The sequence below is a fragment of the Schistocerca piceifrons genome, chromosome 1 (genome assembly GCF_021461385.2).
Source record: "Schistocerca piceifrons isolate TAMUIC-IGC-003096 chromosome 1, iqSchPice1.1, whole genome shotgun sequence".
Classification (NCBI taxonomy): domain Eukaryota; kingdom Metazoa; phylum Arthropoda; class Insecta; order Orthoptera; family Acrididae; genus Schistocerca; species Schistocerca piceifrons.
Genome location: NC_060138.1, coordinates 766706235 through 766711361, shown reverse-complemented (window position 1 = coordinate 766711361; position 5127 = coordinate 766706235). Strand labels below are relative to the sequence as shown.

The 5127-nt window shown below is 44.8% G+C and overlaps 1 pseudogene; it reads left to right on the top strand.

Annotated features, from left to right (window-relative positions):
- Positions 1–4424: 4424 nt before the first annotated feature.
- LOC124723126 lies at positions 4425–4542 on the top strand (annotated as a pseudogene).
- Positions 4543–5127: the final 585 nt, after the last annotated feature.

The window sequence follows — 5127 nt, the reverse complement described above, 5'->3', positions numbered from 1 at the left end:
CATGTCTCCAGACCTCACAACTTGTGACTTTTATCTGTGGGATTGCACTTTCGAAAGTCTGCGACATCGCACTGTTGAAGCTGCTTCGTGTGTGGCAGGAAATGAGCCACCAGTTTGATATTTGTTGTGTAATACATGGTTCCCACAAATGAATGCATAAAAATTTGAACTTTTCTCTTTCCAGGAATGTTGGAATTGTGCTTCTATTGTAGTTTTGAAACAATAATGTTTGAAATCTGTTCCTTGTTTTTGAATAGTCCTGTATATTTGTTGTTGGTTCGGTCATAGTATCTGTCAGCTAGGGCAACTGCTTAACTAAATTTCTTATCGATGTTTCCTTTTTTTTGCACTTCACGTTAATTTCACTCTGGCAAGCCTTTGTTTGTTCGTGTGTAAGTTTGTTTGTGTGTGTGTGTGTGTGTGTGTGTGTGTGTGTGTGTCAAAATTCAACACATCCCTATAGTTTTAATTCCGAGTTATCTACATCAACATCTACATGATTACTCTGCAATTCACATTTAAGTGCTTGGCAGAGGGTTCATCGAACCACAATCATACTATCTCCCTACCATTCCACTCCCGAACAGCGCGCGGGAAAAACGAACACCTAAACCTTTCTGTTGGAGCTCTGATTTCTCTTATTTTATTTTTATGATCATTCCTACCTATGTAGGTTGGGCTCAACAAAATATTTTCACATTCGGAAGAGAAAGTTAGTGACTGAAATTTCGTAAATAGATCTCGCCGCGACGAAAAACGTCGTTGCTTTAATGACTTCCATCCCAACTCGCCTATCATATCTGCCACACTCCCTCCCATATTACGTGATAATACAAAACGAGCTGCCCTTTTTTGCACCCTTTCGATGTCCTCCGTCAATCCCACCTGGTAAGGATCCCACACCGCGCAGCAATATTCTAACAGAGGACGAACGAGTGTAGTGTAAGCTGTCTCTTTAGTGGACTTGTTGGATCTTCTAAGTGTCCTGCCAATGAAACGCAACCTTTGGCTCGCCTTCCCACAATATTATCTGTGTGGTCTTTCCAACTGACGTTGCTCGTAATTTTAACACCCAGGTACTTAGTTGAATTGACAGCCTTGGGAATTGTACTGTTTATCGAGTATTCGAATTCCAACGGATTTCTTTTGGAACTCATCTGGATCACCTCACACTTTTCGTTATTTAGCGTCAACTGCCACCTGCCACACCATACAGCAATCTTTTCTAAATCGCTTTGCAACTGATACTGGTCTTCGAATGACCTTACTAGACGGTAAATTACAGCATCATCTTCGAACAACCTAAGAGAACTGCTCAGATTGACACCCAGGTCATTTATATAGATCAGGAACAGCAGAGGTCCCAGGACGCTTCCCTGGGGAACACCTGATATCACTTCAGTTTTACATGATGATTTGCCGTCTATTACTACGAACTGCGACCTTCCTGACAGGAAATCACGAATCCAGTCGCACAACTGAGACGATACCCCATAGGCCCGCAGTTTGATTAGAAGTCGCTTGTGAGGAACGGTGTCAAAAGCTTTCCGGAAATGTAGAAATACGGAATCAACTTGAGATCCTCTGTCGATAGCGGCCATTACTTCGTGCGAATAAAGAGCTAGCTGCGTTGCACAAGAACGATGTTTTCTGAAACCATGCTGATTAGGTATCAATAGATCGTTCCCTTCGAGGTGATTCATAATGTTTGAATACAGTGGATAATGTGGATTTCAGCAGTAAAGCATTGTGTGGATAGGTTATCACGTCGATAAATAATAATACTAATAAAATCGTATGTTACGAAACAACTAGGAGCAGGCTCAGCCGAGTAATAAGTAAGGTTATATTTCATAACGCTGAATGAATTCTTTCTTTTGCGAAGTGTTAGAGTTTGGTCTGAAGCCTATCTATTGAGTGTAGGCGAGTGTAATGGCTTTATAGAAGGTTGGGAACCCGGTGACGCCACGTAGCCAATACCTCTCAAATAGAACCAAGGGGAGGGGACTGAACTTAAGGTCTCCCTGTGATGGTCAAATCACATTGTCACACGCCCTCATCCTACACGACACTGTGGAGAGATTTGGAATTTAATGCAGGCTGTTGACCCAATTCCTCCTCCCCTTACTGCCCAAACAATGGCGTTGAAAATTCCTTCCACCACCTGCAACACGAGAGTCACTGAATAAGCGTGCATTATCGCCCTCATCTGTAAAAGAGAAGGATCATTCGGCTAACGTGACTGTGTGTAATAAACTAATGTGGTCTTCAAACCAACGTTCGTCTTGATGAATTATGTATATTCTAACAGTTGTAGTTAATAGCTTATAAAACCTAATTAACTATGTTAATCATAATTACAGCACAAAGAAGCAAGCTAAGCATAAAACATACTCTATCTGATTCAAAGTAGCTGAACACCCCTGGAGGGGATGGGGAGGGCTAGGGGGTTTCCCAGAGGGTGGATTCAATTATTTGATCGATTTAATTAATTAATCAAACTGATATCAAAAGTGTACTTGTATCGGCGAGGGGAGTTCCCAGAGGGATGGGGGAGGAGGAGGTGGAGGTGGAAGAGGTGGAGGGGGAGGTGCGGGGGACGAATAGATTAAGGACTTACCAATCAAAAGGAAGGATTAGCCTTAGGGGATCATAGCTTATCAATCAAAACGGTGAATTATCCCCAGGTGGTCTTAATCCTCTTGGCGGAACAATAGGTTAAGGACCTGTCAATCAAAAGAGAACAGTAGGTTTGCCCCTAAATGTATACTTACCCTGATGTAGGCAACCCGCAGTGTGGGATGATGCCCACTTTGCCCTGCGGAATTGACCACTAGATGTCATGAGAGCCAGTCTGGCCAGTATAAAAGGAGGTGGCGTGTATTGTGTTGTTAGCAGTGAAGCAGTAACAGCAGAATGGATTGGTCAGGACAGCTCATTGATTTCGAACATGGAGTAGCCATTGGATGTCACCCAAGTAACAAATCCATTAGCGACCTTTCAACCCTACTAAAGCTGTCAAAGTCGGCAGTTGTTGATGAGACTGGTGAAGTGGATACACGAAGGAACAACCACAGCAAAACTACTTGTAAGACAAGGCAGACCACATGTCTCATGTACTGATGGACACAGACTGTCGAGAACTGCGAAGTGTCGTTGTAGAAAATCGCTTGACAGCAGCTGAAGGGATCGTTCGTGAGTTTCAAAGTGCTATCAGTGTTCCAGGCAGCACAAAAAAATGGCTCTGAGCACTATGGGACTTAAAATCTGTGGTCATCAGTCCCCTAGAACTTAGAAGAACTTAAACCTAACTAACCTAAGGACATCACACACATCCATGCCCGAGGCAGGATTCGAACCTGCGACCGTAGCGGTCACGCGGTTCCAGACTGAAGCGCCTAGAACGGCACGGCCACACCGGCCGGCCCAGGCAGCACAATGACTGTGTGTATGAAGTTAAAAGGAGTGGGGCACGTTGGCCGAGCAGCTCCTCACAAGACACCCATTTCTATAATCAATGGAAAGTGAAGCTTGAGATGCTTTAAAGAACGACGCCACTGGAAAATGGAAGCGAGCAGTTTTGAGTGATGAAACACGCTATACCCTGTGGCGATCCGATGAAAGGGTTTGGGTTTGGCGATTTCCTCCAGGAGAACGTTACCTGTCATCATCCACTGTGCCAACAATGAAGCACAGAGGAGTTGGTGTTACACTGTGGGCGTGTTTTTCTTGGTTTCGTTGTGGTTCTCTTACTGCGCTTAAGAATACGCTAAACGCAGAACGGTATGAGCACATTTTTACAGCATTGTATACTGCGTACAGTAGAGGAACAGTTCGGAGAAGAATATTGTATCAATACGACAATGAGCCCTGTCGAAAGCAACATCTGTGAGGCAACAGTTTGTGGAGAATAACATTCATCAAACAGAGTGGCCTGCCCAGAGTCCCATCCTCAACCCAATGGAGCACCGTTGGGATGAGTTAAAACGTCGACTTCACTCCAGACCCCAGCGTTCAACTTCACGACGCTGTCCGGTTTCGGCACTTGGGAAGGAATGCCCTAGGCATTCAGCTAGCTCATTGAAAGTGTCGCCAGCAGAGTTCAAACTGTCATAAAGGTGAAGGGTGGACATACACCATGTTAACGTCCACTAATAGGTGTCTGAATACTTTGATGGTTATATGAAGCTGTTCTTTATTAGGAGAGACATGAAAGGGGTCAGATTATTCTGGGAATAGACTGCAGTGATAGACGTAATTATAACTGCACTGTAAATGAAATGGATGTTGGCAGATCGTGGAAAGAGACGAATGATTGTTAAATAGTTTACACAAGTTACAGTATTTGCGGGTTCCAAGATGTATAAGACAGCCAGGACTGCTACCTAATGGAGGCGATATTTGGAAACTTGTAGGGATAACAAGCCAACGGTCTTGCCTCAGTGGTAACACCGGTTCCCGTCAGATCACCGAAGTTAAGCGCTGTCGGGCTGGACTAGCACTTGGATGGGTGATCATCCAGTCTGCCGAGCGCTGTTGGGGTACATTCAGCCCTTGTGAGGCAAACTGAGGAGCTATTTGACTGATAAGTAGCGGCTCCGGTCCCGGAAATTGACCTACGGCCGGGAGAGCGGTGGCTGACCATATGCCCCTCCATATCCGCATCCAGTGACGCCTATGGGCTGAATATGACATGGCGGCCGGTCGCTACCGTTGGGCCTTCATGGTCTGTTCGGGAGGAGTTTAGTTCTTAGTTTTTAGAGATAACAACAATGCCTATACCTGAAGCCCGTAGTGCTCGTAGATGTCTGGTTTTTACCAAGCAGCGCTTGTCAAATGATTTGTGATGATAATTGCTAAGAAAGTAGGCGTTACTCCTGATGTATGCTGTTTTCCACTGCGCGGTTCTCTCTGTATTATCCTCATAGACAACAAGTCTGTTGCGATTCTGAGACAGGCAATCTTTCTGTTAGTGACCTAATTTCAGAGTTAATAAGAGTTCCTTTCCAAATTCATTTCCTCTGTCGTGGCTTAATAGTCCGCTTTCTCGCTGCACAATGGCTGGGGTTTCCCGTTCCCCTAATAGCTGTCCTGCCTGTGTAAAGCCCACAAGAGGCAGTCGAGCCA